Source organism: Anser anser (assembly GCF_964211835.1).
Source record: "Anser anser genome assembly, chromosome: 1".
Lineage (NCBI taxonomy): Eukaryota > Metazoa > Chordata > Aves > Anseriformes > Anatidae > Anser > Anser anser.
The window spans coordinates 192663611-192684091 of record NC_139720.1 but is presented as its reverse complement, the minus strand read 5'-3'; the positions used below and the strand labels follow the sequence as shown (position 1 = coordinate 192684091).

General features: G+C 40.8%; 1 long non-coding RNA gene across 1 annotated transcript; it reads right to left on the bottom strand.

Moving 5' to 3' along the window:
* Nucleotides 1–16057: 16057 nt before the first annotated feature.
* Nucleotides 16058–19458, bottom strand: LOC310892495. Its single transcript, XR_014578182.1, has 3 exons — nucleotides 19355–19458; nucleotides 18521–18657; nucleotides 16058–16409 (listed from the first exon to the last, which is right to left on the bottom strand). It is a non-coding gene; the product is annotated as an uncharacterized lncRNA (long non-coding RNA).
* Between the last annotated feature and the right edge of the window lie 1023 nt (nucleotides 19459–20481).

The following is a 20481-nucleotide window of genomic DNA, read 5'->3' as shown; positions in this document are numbered from 1 at the left end:
CTGTTACTTGGAACAACAAGTTAAAATAATTTTAAAACAATAATAAATAATCTATTTTTTTCAAAAATAAATGGTTTTGTGGAGTTATTTGGAATGTATTTACACAATGTCTGGTGAATTAATCAGTGATAATGCTTTAATCCAGCTTTTTTTAACATTCATGTAGTAAAATACTATGATCAGTGATAATATGATTGGGGAAAAGTAAGGATACTTCTTTGCCTTCAGAAAAAGAAAAAAAAAAAACACACAGCAAAATGAATGGAACACAAGCTAAACCCATAACATACCACTACTGGAGATGCTCAAACTCAATCCGGAAGTCCTGCAGGGATTCTGAAAGCCTGATGTGTAGCCCTGAAGGTGCCCCAAGGGTGTGTTTCTTGTGTTTCTTCTGATGGGCGTGATACTGCCGGGCAATTCTGGAAGTCAATGCAGAAGACATAGTGGAATTTGCAGATTATACATACCTATGCTTTCCTCTCCTGTAGGTGATACTGACTTCCTCACTCACTTGAGCTTCATAAAACGTTAGGATTGGGACTTTTTATGGGCCTGTCTCTTTGTCCTTTCCTGTCCCTAGCCTTGATGATATTCTTTGTGTGAAAAGTGTCTGATACTCTACTCACCTCAGAAGTGTGTTTTTTCATTTGCTCCAGTCTAAAGAGCAGAATTTGACTCACTGGCTACAAACAGAGACTGGTGCTGAGGGACTGAAAGGCTGGTGACATTTCACAAAGCCTTCTTCATGACTGCTGAGAGATAAAGATGTGGCTCAATGCATAAGGTTAAAAGAAGCAGTGTCCTATATTTCAGTCTCTGAATGGGAATATGTTTCTCCTGATAGGAAGTAGTCCTGGCCAGCTGATCTTCAAAAGGTGTGTGAAGCTCCTGCTCTACCCCTTGGACTCCAATATCTTTAAGGTTGGTCGTATCTACCTGCTTATTTCTTAAGACACCACAGAACATGTACACATTTAATGGATACTATTTGTAGGCTGTAGATCAGTCAAAGACTTCATTGTGATGGTGAACCAGAAATTGCCAACAGACAGAAGATACCCACAGAGTGCTGCAATGAGTGATGCTGGGAGCATGAAATTGTATTTCTTTTTAGTTTGGTGGTTTGTGTGTGAGATGAGCCATGGCTTTCAGTAGCACAGAGAGGAGGGAAGGTTGACACTGAGGTTTGGTCCTGCAAAGCCATTACAGTATTGCCTTCTCCAGAAACTACCGAGGCAGAGACAAGACTGGAGAGACCACATGGGAAATCTCTAAAATTAATTTGAGTGGGCTTCTTTAGTCACACATGGAACTAACTTGATGCAAAGAAAAAGCAAAATCCTCACACTTTCACATCACTTTTGGGGAAAGGAGGAATTAATTTAAATATTATAACCATTAAAGAAGAAAATGGGTTCCTGAACTAAAATAACTCCACTTTCAGATAGTTTCCTTCTGACTCTCACCTACAGCTCATCTACAAGTTGGAATATTTAGGTCCTGCTTGAAAATCCTGTGCCACTATTTCCCAAACATAGTTAACATTTTCACACCAGGTAGTGTTTTGTCCAATATGCATAAAATAAATCGATCCTTGCTTCTACAAGTATCTATATCTCACAGGGAATGCTTTAGTTCTCTTGCCTAACATGCAGCCACAATGCATTGGAAACAGATGTACTTCGCACTTACTTATCCCTTTTCATCTGAAGAATTTAAATCACTCTGAACACATTAACTATGTCTGAGGTCATTCTGATACAGGTTTTTCTCATGTTGGTTTTCCTGGACATGGGGTAACAGAAGGAAGGTACTTGTTCACGAGCACAGACTATGTCTGGTCTTGCCAGCTGTGTAGATTTCCAGTGAGGGATGGCAGCCTTTGAAACCATCCAAAGTAAATAAGCATCACCACTTATTCACAGTCACAATTCAATAATACATTTTACTCTTGCTCCTTAATGAACTGTTAGATCCTGCAGCCTGATAGGAGAGAGGCTGTCCCAGCAACATGGTGCCAGTAGCAAGGCTGAGCTTATATTCCCAGAAGGCACACACACACCTAGCACACCTACACCCCCCGTACATAGGTATGTACAAGTGCCTGCTGCAAGAGATCACAGCCGACACACAGAGCGCTCACATGAAGACAAACAGCACCACTATCTTCATCCTGCTCCTGTCTCTGGCTGAGCATGTTGGAGGTCCATTACAGGGAATGTGTTACAGCGTGGATCCCTTCAGCAGCTGGGCTCAGACATTCAGCCTGCCCAGTAGCTATCCATGGATTCCAGTCTGCCCAGTTGCTGGCAACTGTAAGTACAAGTCTGTACACTCCAGCTGCTGGTACAGACCCCCTTGCACACTCCAACACATGCATTTCCCAGTCAGCCACCAGACACCATGGCCTCTCGAGCAGTTGCCTGGGGCTCCATGGTCCCTGCAAGAGCCACCTCCTCCAGTTTCCTACTCACAGGCACACTGACCTCTCTAGTTCCCAGGCCACCTGAGTTACTTCATGGCTCATCCAGCCTGATCTTCAGTAGCTACCACATGCTCACTGGCACACCCATACTTGTGCCACGTGCTGGCACATGGGTCTCTGAGCCCTGGTCACACCCCCATGGCTGCGCTCAGACCTCTGCACCTGCACCCAGAAGGGACAGTCCCTCACCCAGGAAAGAGTCAGAAAGGAACTGAATAAGAAGACAAGGCAGACTGTGCTCATCACAAGCAGGGCATGGTCAGACAAGTGCACTTACCAGCAAAATATTTACACACAATCAGCTCTTTTATTACCCTTAAGCCTCTGTTTTCTTATTTGTTCCTCTCCAAACCACACTGACCACTCCTTTCCCTGGGTCTGTGTTCTCCCCAAAGCATCCCTGAACAAATATTCACCAATCCTAAAATGCCTTTGCCTTCATCCCACACAAAATCTCATACCTCCACCTCTCTCAATCTGTAAGATGCTCCAGATCTCCCCTTAGCCAAAGACAAGGGGTGTCCCTTGGCCTGTGGGGCTGAGGGTCCACCAGTACAGCCTTGGGAGTGGCTGGTTAGAGGCTCAATTATGTGTGGAGATGACATTTTAATCATGTAACCAAACTAGCTACACTAGTATAAGTCACCTGCTTGCACCAATACTGGTTGGACTACAATAAAACAGCTGCATTGATGGAGTTAAATATGACTGTCTGGATGCTCTGCTGGTGTGAGCTACCGTAACTCCACTGGCTTCACAGCAACCATAATGATCATCCCTGGCTGGCGCAGCTGCATTGCCAACCCTGGGAACATACCCCAACAAGTCTTTCATCCAGTTTCCCTATGCTGAACCATCAGGCATTTGCAGATGCATGTTTTGTTTTGCTCTTTCTGATGCTGGAGTGATAGGAGAGAGCAAATTCCTTTTCGAGGCCAGATTAGAAGGAGACTAATAAATTCACGTAGTTTTGTTTCTGTTTTGTTGCCCTCTTCTCTGCGGTTCATCTTATGACAGGAAAGTGGTATGGAAAGAGACACAGAGATGCAAGGGAAGAAAAAGACAGCGAGTGCTTATGCAACATAGCATTGAACATTTCAGATATTACATTTAAGTGCTTGCTTTTTTTTTGGGTTTCTCTTTATCCACTTTAACAAAGCTCCCTTGAGCTTATGAAATTAGATCAGTTTTAAAAACAATTTCTAAGAGGAGAATGGTTTATTTCCCCAAGATTTCAAACCTAATTTTCCTGGAAAAGCTCATCCATTCTGCAGTCTTTTGTTCACAGAGACCTTTCCTTGTCTCAGAATCTGAAATCTCTTCTAAGTTGGTTTTATAAAAGTAAATATTTAACAGATGCAGGACCGCACCTTGGAACTGCAGAGGAACATATTTTATCATCTTAGCCTTTCAAAATGATGTTTTCATCTGCTCAGGTGGTGAACACATGTGCTGTCTTTCTAATTTCATTACATATATATCAAATCAGAGTTATGAATAAAGATAATACAATAGTGACAGCTAACATGTTCCCGTTCATAGTATGGAACTGCTTTCTGTGAATTTGCTGAAAACTGGAGAATCTTGTTGTGAAAATTAGGAAGCTTTTTTCAGCAGTGGCTGACGAGCTGTCACTATAGCAGGAAAATGGCTCCAGAAATTTGGGAACTGCTGTATGTGAAGTATCTTATTGTACTCCTTTTGAGGTCAATGGTAAATGTCTTTATGGCTGCAGTAAGATCATCATCTGACTGTATTCAAGTAAACGTGGGTCAGATGATCCAAGACCATCTCATGTGTACGCTCATATATAATCCTCCCCTTTTTCACTCTCATCCTCTAAATCACACTTATGGGATCACATATATTAAATTATATTAAATTAAATCATGTATAAAGGTCAACTTTGCACAGTTATTATAACAAAACAAAATTCCAGAAAAGCCCACAGAAGCAGCAGTATCTGTTAATGAAAAGCACTAATAATCACCAAGGAACATAATCTTAGCAGCTGAGATAAACCATTGATAGCTACTGACCACACTTGAATATTCTGTGATGTACTCCCAAACAAACTATAGCCTGGTCCATAGAAGCTGACTTGTATTTAAAGAATAACAAAATTATTAGACAAAATTCAGTAATCACACACAGAGATGGTGTGATTTTTTTCCATCAGCATTGCCACATATTGATTTCTTGATTATAAAAAAAAAAAAAGTTTTTCCATCTATCCATAAACATGTAAAAAGATACTTGAACATTTTTCCCTGTTCTTTACCATTCATTTCTTCACCATCCCAACACAACCTGATTGCAGAATAATTGGAGCCAGAAGGCAAATGCTAAATCATTTTATGGCAAACTTGTCAAAGTAAATTGAAGAGAATAGAGAGTTCAGTTGGAAGGGACCTTCAAAGATCATCTAGTCCAACTGCCTAAATTCTCATAAGATTTTTTTCTTCAGCTTCATCTTTTTAGTTCTGAAGAACTTCACGATGCCAAAAAAAAAAAAAAAAGGAAGAAGAAGAAATAGAGGTTTAAATAGAGCTTTCATTAAAAAAATAAAAAATAAAAAAAATCAACTTTTGCTCACCAAAATAGATTTGTTTATTTTTTTCTCAAGGGGGAACTATTGCTTGATAAACAGCATTGTCCACCACAAAATGCAGTGGAGTTGAACCATCTGTGGGCCATCAGAAGCCTGTAAATGCATCAGCTGACAGCCTACTGTGGAAACCTAGGTTGGGGGAGATGCTTCAGACCAATGGATGATCTCAGAATTACAGAATGGTTGAGGCTGAAAGGAACCTCTGGAGGTCATATGGTCCAATATGAACTGTTGACCTTGAGATCATCTTGTCCTCCCTGCTGCAATTATAGCATTGTCTGGGGACGTCAAATGGTAGCCACAGACCAAGGGAAGATGAGGGTTGGTGGTAAGGGGTGAGAGACTACTCTCTCCCTGGTTAGTCTGTACCTGTCTTGATGGGTATGAAAGAAGATGCCCTAGATTCAGCACTTTCTTCTGTTGGTCCCTGGTCTTGTTTTGAGATGGGAAATAAGATAGGATGGAATAGGGACAGCTAATATCTCCACAGGTCTGTCAGCTTATTTCTATGAAGCATCTGTCAGTCCTCTTCCAGTTGATGGCAAGATGTGAAGAAAATGACTCTTCCTTCTGTGTCCTTGGCTTTTGACTGGGATGGCGGATTTGTGCAAGAAAGGGATCACATGGATTTCATTTCTTCCCAGGTGGCCGTGCCAGTTCTGAAGAAGACCAGGAAGGAGGAGAAGAATGATTTGAAGCCTTCAGTTTTTCTTGTGGACATTTAATCCTGGCAATACTAAGTTTTTGATCAGTCCTTCTCACTTCCCCACATCTCAGGTATTATTATTATTCTTCCTACTGTCATCTTCTGAAATTTGGGGGAAATTTTCAACACATTCTCCCATAGTCAAAGAGGATCAACTATGCAGGAGCAAATAGTGCTGAGAAAGGTGTACCTAAGGTAGCTGGCAAGGCCTTTCAACTTAGTAGATACTGGACTGCAACAAGTAAATCATTGAGGAATGTCTCTAGGAGATGATGTGTTGATCTCCTTGCTCATAGGTTAGGTATGAACTTAGGCACTCCAACTTCAACTTCTGTTGGGTATCATAGAATCATAGCATGGCTTATGTTGGAAGGAACCTGTAAGGATCATCCAGTTCCAACCCCCTGCCACGTGCAGGGACACCTCCCACCAGACCAGGTTGCCCAAAGCCCCATCCAGGCTGACCTTGAACACCTCCATGGATGGGGCATCCACAACTTCTCTGGGTAACCTGTTCCAGGGCCTCACCACCCACTGAGTGAAGAATTTCTTCCTCATATCTAATCTAAATCTCTCCTCTTTTAGTTTAAAACCATTACTCCTTGTTCTGTAACTACACTCCCTGATAAAAGAGCCTCTCCCAGCTTTTCTGAAGGCCCCCTTTAGGTACTGGAAGGCCACTGTAAGGCCTCCCCAGAGCCTTCTCTTCTTGAGGCTGAACAACCCCAACTCCCTCAGCCTGTCTTCATAGGAGAGCTGCTACAGCCCACTGGTCATCCTCGTGACCTTCCTCTGGACTCACTCAAACAGGTCCCTGTCCTTCTTGTGCTGTGGGCCCCAGAGCTGAACTCAGGGCTCCAGGTGGGGCCTCACAAGAGCAGAGCAGAGGGGGAGAATCCCCTCCCTCGCCCTGCTGGCCTCGCTGCTTTTGATGCAGCCCAGTATATGCTTAGCTTTCTGGGCAGCAAGTGCACATTGGTGGCTCACGTTGAGCTACTCACCAACAAACACCTCCAAAATACATATAAGAATGTATTTTGAGACAATTATGTGCTGCAGTGCTTTGCAGACTGGCAATTTGCCCTGAGTGGTGGTTTCTGTCAATCAGGGGCAAGGAGCTGTATTTTCTGGGCCAACAGAGAAAAGGTCCAGAATATATTTCAATGGTGAGCAATCCCAAATAGGTTCCCAAATAGCTTGGATAAGAAAGCTCTTGTATCAGCTGCAGGAACTGTCAACATTTTATCCTAGGTTCTGACCCCTTGGACTTAAATAGAAATAAATGTGGAATGAGTAAGACAAACAAGGGAAAAAATGTAAGAAATAGCAAATGTTTGGGGTTATAATCAAGGAAAAACCAAACAAACCCCCATGTGACATCCCCAAATCTGCCTGCCAAGCATGTGATTTACATCTTCTGCAGGAGGATTTAAAAGAAATGTCTAATAATGTATTTGATTCTCTTAACCCTCTCCCCTTTTGTTACCTCTGTCTATGACATTAAGAGCACAGCTGGAGCCCCCCAAGCTAACTGAAGTCATATGATGCTCTGAGGGCAGCCAAACATCCCAGGAGCAGCAAGAAGCTGACAGGCTGAGCAGCCCAACAGGACAATAAAGTGTTTTTTAAAAAGAGAGGGAAACAGAAAGATGAGGTGGAGAAAGGGGTTGTGGGGTGGGGGGATTATGGACTGTTTGAACAAATTTGTCACATCAATAAAAGTATTCTTTTTAATGAAACATTGCATGTTTTTATTTTCCTTTTCTTCTGTTCTGATGGAGCAGTCACACTGAAGTATTTGTGGTATGTGAAGTATTGGAAAAATAAACCTGGACAGAAGAGAGGCACAGATGTTTTCTATGTTTGATTTTTTTTTTTTTTAAGAAACTTTCATGGTCACCACCCTTTACTGCAGGACACAGCACTGTGGGCCACGTACTAAGCTTCCTCCTGCCCCATTTGTGTTCTGTATGGATCAGTGGGTGCTGCTGAACCAAGGGGAGAAAGAGCAGGCTTGCTTGGGACCTCAGCTACTATTAGAGCATGGGCTGTACTACTGGCAGAAAAAAAGTGCTATGTTAGCATTCCCACCAGGACAAATTCCTCAGAGGACAAGCATTGTTGCACTGGGTCTTGCATTGGTGCCACCATCGGGTCAAATTGCTCTTTCCTGGTATGAACAAGAACTAATTTAGAGGTTGGCAACAACAGTTGAAATTCCATGGAAAACAAATGTCTTTGCGTGAACACTAGAGCAAAACCCAGACTTTCCAAATTGAGGAGAGGTGGAGGAGACTGTTCCTTGGTTTGTGTCCACATTAGCAGCAATGCCAGTCAAAACTGTCAGCATAGAGCCAAACGATGAAGCCAGCTGTGGAGAGGGGCTCCTGCTCCTTTACAGGAGCTGAGCTGGTGTGATGAGGAATGAAGGATTTGCACAGTTATTAAGATCTTCATGACACTGTATAACTTTTCAACAAAGGACAATCTTTATTTATTTATTTATTTAGGTATTGAATAGTCACATGGCCATGATCCTCAAGAATCATAATGGAAATGCAAAAATTATTTTGAATATTTAGCTTCATAAAGTGAACTATACTTTGCATTGGAAAAATGCACATATGAAAACTCTGAACAGAACAGCTTTCCCTCCCTCCATAATGGCACAAGGCTGTTGAGATGAAGTGGTTTCTGCTCTGCAGTCCTTGTGCCTGCAATTTAAAAACACATTTTGATCAGTGATGTTTGTAGTAATGAAAACCAGTCCAGACACAAGCAAGTTCAATGTGGCATGCACCATATTAAAAAACAATAGAAAGTCTACAGATATGGAGATAAAGAGGATAAAGAAAAATGTACCAGGACATCAAGCTGCTGTTTGGGAAGAGCTCTTTAAGGAGATAAGCACATCCCATGTTAGGGCTATTTTTGCAAAGAGTAACATAAAAAAGCAGTATCTATTTCTAGATCTATCGATCGATCTATCTCAGAATTCTAGTAGTTAGAGAGTCAAATTTAAGAATAACAAATTCCTAACACCATCAGATATACCAGGAAAAAAAAAAAGGAAAAAAAAAAAAAAAGGATGTGATGTGACTGGGAAAAAGTAAAACTGGGGAAAGGAATAGGTGAGGGAAAAAAATACAGCTTATCCAAAGGAGAAGAAAGATGGACAAGGAAGACAGGAACTGAACCAAGAAGTGTGGAAGGACTGCTGTTACCACGTCCTACCATACCATATAATATTAAGGTCACGTGAGACGTTTGGGCAATGCTCCCATTGAAGGCAGTGGATTGTGCAGGACTGAAAATGTCAGGGGTCCGCCCTAATGATCCGCCTATTGAGGGATTACATCTGAAAGTCTCGCTTCTCTCCTGAAGAGGTCTCCATTGACCTCCACCATCACAAACACACACACAATCACACAGTCCTGTGGAGGAGTCCCTTGGCTGTCTGTCTAGTGGCTCAAAGCTTCATATGGTTTTAAACAAGAAGGAAAAATCCCCAAAGCCCACTACCCCTGGAAAAGAAATCCAAACCTCAAAACCCCTTGAGAGCAAAAGACTGGTTATAAAGGTTATAAATGACCTCTTGGGTATAGCTCCTGTTTTGTTAGCAAAGAAAAGCCATCATTTTCCAAGTCTGTCTGCTTGGTGCACACAATTATTACTAAATTCATGTCCAGTGCTGGAAGAAAATGTGGGATCCAGTAAATGAGAATAAAAATTTTGGCAGAAGACAAGTGATTGTGGGATAGCCTACAATAGCTAAGCTCAATTTTCCAGAATAAAGCTAATATTTAGTAGTTTGTGCCAGCTGCTGCCAAAGCATAAAAATCTAGCAAAATCTTTCTGTCCCATAGGGTAGGTTTTTTGTTGTTGTTGTTGTTTTTGTTGTTTTCTTCCTGGGAGCTGGGAGACTTGGAAATACAATAAATATTGAAAGTGTTTGGGTTTGTGGAGGCAAATTAGTGGCTACAATCTTACTGGTATTTGATAGTTGTCCTGACTTCCCTGTACCTATGAGGGATTTGGATGGGAAACACACAAACACATGTTGGCGACTTTGATATAATCAGTCAGGGGGCAGAAATGCCCATTTAAAGCAGAGCTGGGTAATGCAGAACAGTCATTGCTTGGGCTTTTCTGCAAATTACTCTCCGAAATGGCTGGAGATATGAATTCTCTATATTTTAATTTCTTAAAGTTTCCTGGATTCATTTATAGGTAGGAAGGCAGTACATATCTTAATGTTTTAATTTTAATGTCATAGATCGAAACTCAAATTCCCAGATAAAATAAATTTTTGTACACTAGCATGATGCAGTAAACATATGGCTGTGACTAGCTGAAACTAGAGAGTTCAATTAAGAGGCATGTAAGTGATTTCTCTTAAAAATGGCCCTAGCTTTTCCACATCTTTTAAACTTCTACTTTGGTGGAATTTGGCATGTCTGAGAGAATTTAGCAGATCTGAAACAACATAGGTATAACTAACAAAGGATAAGGATCAAGTCCATAGGAGTCTAAGTGGATTATAGATGTATTTTAGACCACTGTAAATAAGAAGTGGGATTTGCTTTGATCTCAAGATTATGTACATGAGGGATATCTCCACTGCAGTCTACAGATATACTTTCGCACTTAAATATTATGTATGAGGACAGAAAAAGGTACAGTTAGAGAATCTTTTGCTAGGGTCTTTCAGAGAGGCACGGTAATTGTTCCCTGAGAGAAAAATAAATAAATAATAAATAAATAAAGTCAGCCCAATCAATCCAGCTACTTCAATGGCAAAACCCACTACACCACATGTGTGACTTAAATCAATTCTGTGGTGGCTAGGTTATCACAACGTAAGAATGCCATGTTATCTTGGAGATTCTGGTTGAAAGTAATGGCAGATAAATTACTTCTGTAGTGTCTTTCCAATGGTAGATCATTTAACTTGCTACCTTGCATGATGGAATAAATAGAACCCACATAGAAATGAGGGATCTGCAGAGGCCAGAGATCCTCTTTAAAAAAAGGATTTTGAAATTTCCAAGTTCTATTTCATAGAGTTCTATCATCCTAGAATCACTTCAGTTAGAAAAGACCTTTAAGATCATTAAGTCCAACCATCCACCTAACACTACAAGAGCACAGCTAAACCATGTCCCTAAGCTGTATACATGGATACATCCGTGCATCTGTTAAATACCTTCAGGGTATTTGAAGTATCTCATTCTGATTTAGTGGGAAAAAATAAAAATAAAAATCTCCACATAATTAATGGTCTTTTTTTCTTTTGTATTTTTTTTTTTAATAAAATGTTTTGATTCTGACATAAAGCAACTAAAAACAATGAAACCAAACATTTTCTAAAATTGAAAAGCAGTTTCAACATCACTAGAACTATTTATCAAAAATTCTTAAAGAAACTGAAATTCTTAAACTAAATTCCAGGAAACCCAATCACAAAATTATTTGATTCTGGCACTGCTGCATATTGGGATGGAACATTTTGATAGTTCTATCAAAATTTCTCTGGAAAACTTTAATAGAAAACTTTTCCACACTGTAAAATGTCTGTAAACGCAGTACATCTCTCAGAGCTCCCATTTCAGGTCTCAATCCTCATACAACATTTATGTATCTTCTTTGATATCCTTGTAACTGTACATTAATCTGTACAATTGTAGATGTCCCTGCTTGGAAATCCTCTCCCCAGATATGCCACAAAGTACTTGAGACCCCAGAAGCCCTATTTTGGTTGATTCTATAGTAACGACTGCTAAAATGGGGTGAACTGCAATGAGGCAGTCAACCCTTAAACTTAAAGTATATTCAAGTTAAATTTTCATGGTCTATTCATTTGAAAGGTTCACGCTGTGAGAAAGTTTTTTGAGAAGGGCTGAGAACTGCCTCTGTGCCCTAGGTTTCCAGCTTAGGATCCATTGCTCTTTGTTCTCTATCAGTAACAGCAACATTAACAGAAGAAAAAAAGGAAGTCATCTTGGGAAATATTAAAGCTATTTGTCTACTATGTGCATAGATGACAGAATATTCTTAATGAGCCACAGAAATGAGAAATTCAGAGCCCTACAGCAGTCAGGAAAGGGCTTGAACTTTCTCTAAATACCAGCAATCCTGTAAGTCTGGTCAATTGATCCTGGATAAAAAGAATGTTGTTGGTATCTCAGTAAGCTGGTTAATGTGAATTAGACTAAAGCATTTCAGAGGTAATGGGGACAACTGGGTTAGCCAAAAAATGCATTAAGAAAATATGTTTTCAGAAATGTAACTTTGCAGAGCTGTCAGCACGAGGAGGGTGTGCGTCACGCCAAATGGAACGGCAACGTCTTCCTGACAACTTTCAGGTTCCATTAGCGACTGAGGATGCCTGTGAATTCAGTGTTATATCCATTAGTGAGCAAATCATGCACGTCTTTATTAGCTGAATCTCTATCCATCTCACAGACTATCCTTGCTTTTCTTAGAATGACACCATTATGAAAAATGTGCAACCAAACAAACCAAGTGAATTCAGTCTTCTACATCTGCAGGAAAAACCATGCTTGAACCCAATTATTATTTTAGTTAAAAAAAAAAAAAAAAAAAAGGAAACCATGGATTAAAAAAAAAAGGAACCCATGTATTAATTTGGGGCCAAGCTGTGCTTTGGCTACAGGTTATACTGAAATAGCAGATGCTCTCTTCTTCTTCCTCCTGCATGTTATATTTCTTACAAGAACCATGCATAAGTGCAATCTTTACATTCGGTGAAGGAAATATATGGATTGTGCCCTCCTTACTTTCCTAAGGCTGCATAGAGTGAGAGTTTTAAAAGCTTTTAATAGTCTGAATCTCATTACTGCTATCATTTCTTGCAAGAAACCCAAAACTACAGGTGGTCAGGTACCTGAGTTTGAACCATCAGCCCAGACCTCAATCCCACTCATCCCCTGGACGTTCTGGGGGGTTTATTCAGGTGGATCATCCAAGTGCCCGGGTGTTTATTGCTTGCTTACACCTCTGCTAATTTGCCAGGCAATAAGTCCTCTGCCTAGGATTTGATGCCACAATAACCATGAAGTTAGAGGAAGACCAAATATGAGGAAGCACAGTTTTGTAGTATAACATATTCAGGTGGACAGGCAAAGCTAACATCTGCTTTCAGGATTTTTTTTTTCTTTTTTTCCATCCAATTACCACTTTATAAGGGGAGGTGGAGGTGGAAGGTATCCTATTCTGTAGGTTATGGTACTCTTTTTGGAAGACTGGGTTTGAACCCTCAGGCCCAGGAGGGATTTTGATCTCGGTCTCCCTCATCCAGGATGATTGCGTTAATCATTAACCATGACACAAAGACCACAGCAATGCTATGAACATCTGGGTGTGGCTGCCATGACTTGCACCAAACTCATCGCTTTGAGGTGATGGTAGGCATGCTTTGAGTAAGCCTGTTGGATAAGCAAGTCTTCTTAGAGGAACTATATAGTTGAGACAGGTCGTACATTCCAGGTGACCCCAAGGAGATGGAGACAGGTATTTAGAGGTTCAGCTCAGTAGCCACAAGCATGGAAATTTTTTCATGAAAACTCTTTTCAGGCTACATCCCTATGACACAGGCCATTGCTTTAGGTCTCTTTTGTGGCCAGAATGCTGTCTCAATGGTCCTGAAACATAATTATTAGGTTCAAAGTGTCTGCAGTAATATGAAGATTGTGTTGCAGCCCTGCAAGGTGGTGCTTTTACATCAGAAATCTGAAGGCAAGTGCTTCATGTTCTGGGACGTGACATAACGGTGCGAGAAGGTGTCTGAAGATGGAAAGCCTGCTGGGATAGTTCTGAAGGAACTGTGAAGGACAGAGAGCTGAAGCTGGCAGCAGCTACTGGACTAGACTGTCCCCAGAACTGAGCACACCCTTTTGCTTTGGAAGGAAACTGTTCACCTTGCAAGACAGCACAGGAGCATGCAGTGTGTGTAATAGGAGCACCAGGAAAAATACAACAAGAGCTGAGGGACTGGGTTGTTTTCCAGGGGCATTTCTGTCACTTTGTTCCCTTCTGGAGTGCAGGGTCCTGGAGTGGGTGGCCAGAGGCAGAACCAGGACTGCCTCTCCTTTGGCACCAAACCTCCACACAGGAGATATACTGTGCCTGTCATGGGTGACAAAGGCACTTTTCCCTGAAGACCTGTAGGAGGAATTCCCCAAGGAGAGCTCAGGAATATGCTTAGCTGTTCCCAAGGGGTACCTTCCTATAGCAGTTCTGGACGCCAGTTGATGTGAGCTGTAGTTAAATAGCACAGACACATTTTTTTCGTGCTATGGATTTCAACTCAGCTTTCCCAGGAGTCCAGAGATGTGGAGTTATTTTTCCTCTCATTTTTATTTTTTTTTTTGCACATTTTGCTTGCGTTAAGACTGAAGTCTGGAATGGTTCATTTATTTGCATTCCTGTCAGCACAACAGCATGGGGATACATTGAGAAGGATGACTTTCTTAATTACGATAATAGAGGTTTTGAAGCTGTAACACTGTATCTTTCTTTTAGTGACAGAAATATGTTATGCAAGGCAAAGTCAACTCTAAGAATGCCAAGCGATCCGTCATGCTTCTCAGCTGATGACGTTTTAGCAGAACAGCAAAATACATTTCTATGGAGATTGTTCCAAAGAGAAATGTCTTTTCCAAATACAGAGTTGTATTTGTACATAGTAGTATTTTTTTTGTAACAACACAAAGTTCACCTGCTGCATTATATCGAGACATCTTTAAAAGCAAATCCAGAAAAATAAAACCTGCACCCAATTTTTTGTTCCATAACTAAGTCAAGGCTCCAAGAATGAAACAAGATTAAACATTTTATTTAAAAAAGGCAGGGAGTGTAGTACAAATTACTGTGTACCACATCAAAGGAAACCCAGGAATACAAAGTCCATGGGGCAGCTTGAACAAGTTACTTAGAATAGGAGCATAACCGTGGTCTGAAGCCGCATTTTGAGAAATCTCAGTATATCCCTCTAGATGTTTTTCAGCTGGACAGCAGGACTATGCAGAGTAAAATATTACACTTGATAAGCACCAGTCATGGAGTTGTACAGTTTTGCTGCAGTTTCTGTGGGTCCAACTCTGACGTCCCTTGAAGCACTGGCAGGCACAAGTAGTTCCAATGAGAGATGGTGATCTCAGTGCTAACAGGGCTCACTAACAAAAAAGGTCATCGGGGTGTCTGAAAGCAGAGTAGCAATTTGACCCAAGGGTCAATCTCCAGAACAGCAGCCTGGGAGCACGGTGGTCATCCAGGGTCTCCCTGCCCCATGGAGAAACCCCATGTAGATAGAGGGCTGTAAGGGTGCTGCTGCAGCCAGTGGCACTCTGAGGCTGGGCTCTGCCATGTGAACTGTTTTATTCTTACATCCAGACTCCGCACATCTGCGGAAGTTTCACTTCAATGGCAAGCATGAATAGCAGGGAGAGTAGACTGGAAATCTGATATACCATGGGCCATATAGAGTTGTCAGCAAAGTTAATGGTGAGGACCATTTCAGGCCGACTGCACCTATGTTGAATGCCTATCTTCGGTTATCTTCCTCCGGACTGGGAGCACCTCATCTCTATTATAGCACCTCAAATGCCTGAGACACACCAGACGTCTGCCTGTGGAACACTTCAAAGCATTGATAGGTGTCTACAGATCAGGAGGAATTAGTTCAATTTGCCTCTTTAAAGCATTTTATTCATTTGAATTAATTAAATACTTCATGAATCATAGCACAAAATCATCTACACATAGTCTCATCTCAATGAGATTTTTCTTATCTACATTCCATTCTTCGAAGAAAATGAATGCCTTCTATTCAGGTACTTATGTCACTATGCTTTCAAAGATTAAACAAAAGAAACCTTGCTTTTTGATCACAGTTGCACTGCTTCATGAAGAAGATCATGGTAACATGCATTTCTTTTAAAAATAATGTATAAGAAAAGCCAGAAATCGAAGTACTAGATTTTTTGAATAAAACTAATACTAATTCTTTAAAGCAAAAAGGATAAATATAATAATAAGCAGTCTTTATGTTTCATTCTTAGAATTATTACAGTTTATTATCTGGCCACCTGCAGAAGAGAGGTTTCTCTCTGGCGGAACAGGTGGGCTGAGAAAGTAAGAGACAAATTCTTGCTCTGTATCAGCCCTGTGTCCACTGAGACATAAGGCTGAAAGGTGTCTGCTCGTATTCCAGTATGAGGAAAAAGATCAGGCAAGTTTTACATATTTAGTTTAAATTGCCAGTTTCTTGGGATTTAGATATGCTTTTGATTTAAATAATGCCTATTAACTACATTAATATCTGTAGCTCTGAATACACTGTGGTCATGAAACTTCAGTTTGAGGTGCTTCTGTTGACACAGTGCCATGTTGGAGTTTTGTGCCAGTGCTCACTAAAAAGCACTTCCTCCTGAATGACCTCTCCTTTTCCCTAGCCCTTGATTAATAATTGAATTCACAGCCTCAAGTAATGCAACTTTCATATGCTGTATCACTTGAGATCTTTAACATATTGGAAGACTGCATGTACCACTCTGAGTAAGGTTTCCCTTGATATGGAAAAGCTGAAAAAGAAAAAAGACAAATTTTTAAAATGAACTCTTTATCTGGATGACTTCGAATACTTCGACATCTATCTATATTTTTCTTTGTAATATGAATCAAGAATAATTAAATGGGAATGGTAACATCTGTCACCAATCAAAGGACTTGCAGTAAAATTAAAATTATATTTTTTCCTCCTAAAATCCACTTTTTCATCTGATGCCATTCACTGAGATCAGATGCATTTCACTCTAGCTGTGTCAGATCTTGGAATTGCATAAGTAATAAAGTCCTGAAGGCCAATGGCATGGGAACAATGGAATGTGTAACAATATAATCAGCAGCAAAATCTATATTTAATGTGTGGCATTCTAATGCTATAAAATATGATCATTTTTAAACCTCTTTGTTGTTTCTCGCCAGGTTCTATGGCTGCTAAGAATTTTTAATCTTGTGCCATTTTATCTTAGCTGATGTCTTTTTGTTTTATTTTATTTTTGCTTCTGACTTTGGAAATTATTATATAAGACATATGAAGGAGACAAGTGAGGGAGTACAAATGGATAAAACAGTCTATACTGTGCTTAGTAAGTGTCAAGCAGAGCCAATAAGTTTTTAAACTTGACAGTCTGTTAATCTTTTGCAGTGAACTCAGAAAGAGATTTTCTTTTTTCAAGAGCTACCATGGCATTCAACTGCAACCATTTTATTGCTGGAATTAGCTGAGCTCTATCACTTTTTAAATGAAAATATTGCTTTGCAAAAAAGGGAAAAAATCCAGCTCCGTCCAGCAAATTTCAGCTGTACTTACTCTGGTGAATGACAGATACATTTTTTTATACTGTTCCCTTTTATAGTAATAATACTAAACCCAACACTATGCTAAGCCAGTGTCGAGGGGATGGCATCAAGGATATGACAAGAAAGCCAGGAAGCTTATAAAGAAAGAAAGAAGATCTGTCTATGGAAAAGTCTTAAGACAAGGACAAGAGGCCAATATGGCAAAATCCTTCAGAAACCAATCCAGAACCCCATGGGAGCCAGATGGGGTTTTGTGGGCACAAGAATTCATTTTCTTGAGCTTAGTCTAGGATTACAATCTTAATTTGCTCTGGTGAATTTAAGTAGAAAAAATCAACGTGCATTGAGTCTCTGTGAGAAAATATCTTAAGGTAGGATTAATCTCACATAAATTCAGCCATTTCCTGACAGGTAGCTTCCCTAAGACACTTGTGTTGGGTCCACTGATAGAGAGAGATGTGCATCACTAGCCTCATCCTTTTCTTCACAGGAGCCTTTGATTAATTAGTTTAAACTATGTGCTGAGCTTTCAAGGGGGTAAATAAGGCAAGGTGAGCCTTGTCCTGTAGGTCTCTGATCAACTGGTGTTTTCTCTAGCATAGGGACAGCAGGCGGCTGGGGATGGAAATCACCTTAAAGTGATCCTAGCCACATGTCTGGGACTTCTAGCACTGGCTACAGGAGGGCTGGGAGGCTGTCCACTCTATTTTCTATGGCATTTTCCTATTTTGTAAAGTCTTCAGATTTCAGACAAGGGTAGGATTCTGCCTTAACCTTGAAAGAAAAATTCTCCTTTTTTCAGTGGGTAGACATTAATAACCTAAACATTTTCACCTGTGAGGTACTTTGGATAATACAGGGTGCCTTGGGGTATTCAAAGCAGAAACAGTCTGACTTTGCAGAATATATGCAAAATGGAGAAATTTGAAGAAAGAGTCGGTGGTCATGTGAGATATCCATGCTCGCAAAACAGGGGAAGAGCCAAGGTTTACATCTACCTAAAAATAAAATACAACAAAAAAGCTCAGGGGAGGGTGAAGAGGAAATCATTATTTTTGATTCTTCTGAAAATATGTGTTTAGAGTAAATCCTCAGTTTCTGAAGTGCAGATGTTTTGGGGGCCAAATTGTGGGAGCTTCAGAGCTTTTCCAGCTTCCTGCAACATCAAATTTTCAGGTGTTTGGCACTTCTCTGGATTTGGCTCTTCCATGCAAGCTAAGTAAAAAAATGGCTTGTGGTAACATAAGTCCTGCTGGCAGCCCACAGACAGGTCCTATCTGTGTTAGCAACCCATCTTCTAGAGTGGGACTAAATCATGCTGTTGACTCACCTCCCAGTCCTTTTCTCCTCTAGATTTATGAAGTTTTAACATCTCCTGAGCTCTTTTTTGGAGGCATGAAGAAGCAAAGGACTACCAACAGCTTGCAGTGCCTCTGCCCATCCTTTCCCAAAGATTTGGCCACATCGCTGAAAAGAGATGGAGGCTTTTACAGTAGATGTAAGAAGTACAGCTTTTTAAGTAAGACAGATGAATGAGGGCAGTGAGTTAAGCACTGGCTTGATCCCAGAAGAGGACTTTGCAGGGGGTGTTCATAGCCCCTGGAATCATTTCCTCAGACTGACACGCTGCTCCCAAACAGTATGTTGGCATGTTCTTTAGATTAAGGAAAAAAACACAGATAAGCAAGCAGCAGAAAATAGCACATCTGGCACTAAGGAGGACCCACAGCTTTGGGCAGGGGCCAGTAAAGGTGTAGGATTTGTTCCTGGTGAGGCTCTTTTAGAATAGCCTGCAATCAAAACAAAGAAGGAGGCCAAACACCACACCACCATAAGGAAACCTGCTATCAGGCAGTGGCTCTGATTCACTGGGACCAGAGACGGGGGGGATCAGAAAACAATGTGTCATGGAGAGAAGCACTGCATGCTGCTGCTGTGGCTGCAGACTCATAACTCCTGCTCATCCTCCACATCTGCAGCATTTGGCTCATCCCCTCTTCAGGGCACAATCTGCATATAAACGTTAAAGTAATATGGCATGATATTAATTACATTTTATCTGCTTTTTCCTACTAACATTAAAATTGTGTTCACCAGTATGTTGGAGGTAAATGAGACTAGTGTGTTATACTTTCACTTCTAACCATAAATGGGCCATACTCACACACTGCTGGTGGGGGATTGAATTCTGGTAAACCACCAGGTGGTCAACTTTGCAAGAAGCTGCAGCTCATCAGCCTCTTCCAATTTATTTATTTTTTTTTCCAGATTGGACAGCTTTAGAACAGATGAGGAAGTACCTAGGAGATCAGAAAAATTGTTACTTAGATTGTTCTTGCATTTGATTAGATGACAGTCTGAATGCTTCAGAAATCATCAAAAGGCAGGTCTGGGGTCAAAACTAGCAAATACAAGAGAGCAGCTGGAACTTCATTTGAAACCAGGACTGTGAGATCAGCGTCACGCTGTGCAGCCTGGGTTATACCGTGATCTTCTCAAAGCAGGTGGTGGTTGATAAGCACAATCAGAGATCCAGTGCATGTGGAGCAAAACCTACCATCCACATTCTCCTTTTCAGTGGTCACTTGTTCAGTCTCTCTAGATGTCTAGAGAGTCTAGACATAGCGATACTTTACCACATATGAAATAGATGTATTCTTATAAAAAGGTTAGGGAGCCTTAGCACCAATAAGACTGTGCCATGTGTATGCTTAGTGGACACAGTTACTTCTAGTGGGGAAGCTGTGGTACTCACAGAGGTGAGGCATCCTCTCTGAGCCATGCAGGTGCAATGCAGGTGACTCCACACAATTCACACAGTCATTCATTCGCCCATTGGTTTGTTTAGGTAAGAGCATTTTTCCAGATACATGGTTTAAACCACCCCTTGGAAATGCACCTAGCTGTTCAGCCACCTCGTTTTTTCCACGTTGGCAAAACATTTTCAGATAAACACATCTCATATCTTCTGCCTATTCAGATTTTTCTGTCTTACCTTGTATGGTTCTGATGATCTTCCTGCTCTTCCACTATTTTCATTCCACTTGCCTTTGCAGACCCAGAAAAATATTTGGCAGTGGCATTGCATGCAGAAAAATTACAAGGTTTGTCAATTCCATCAAATGTGATTACCCTTAATTGAGTACTTATTTTATTGAAATAAAGGCCAATACTTCAGACTGTACCAGTTTTACCAGAAGAACAGTTTTAGCAGACACTTGTAAAACTAACTTGTATCAGTTGCCTAACAGATTTAGCATATTTTTTGGCCTAGAGGAAGACTGGTATCAG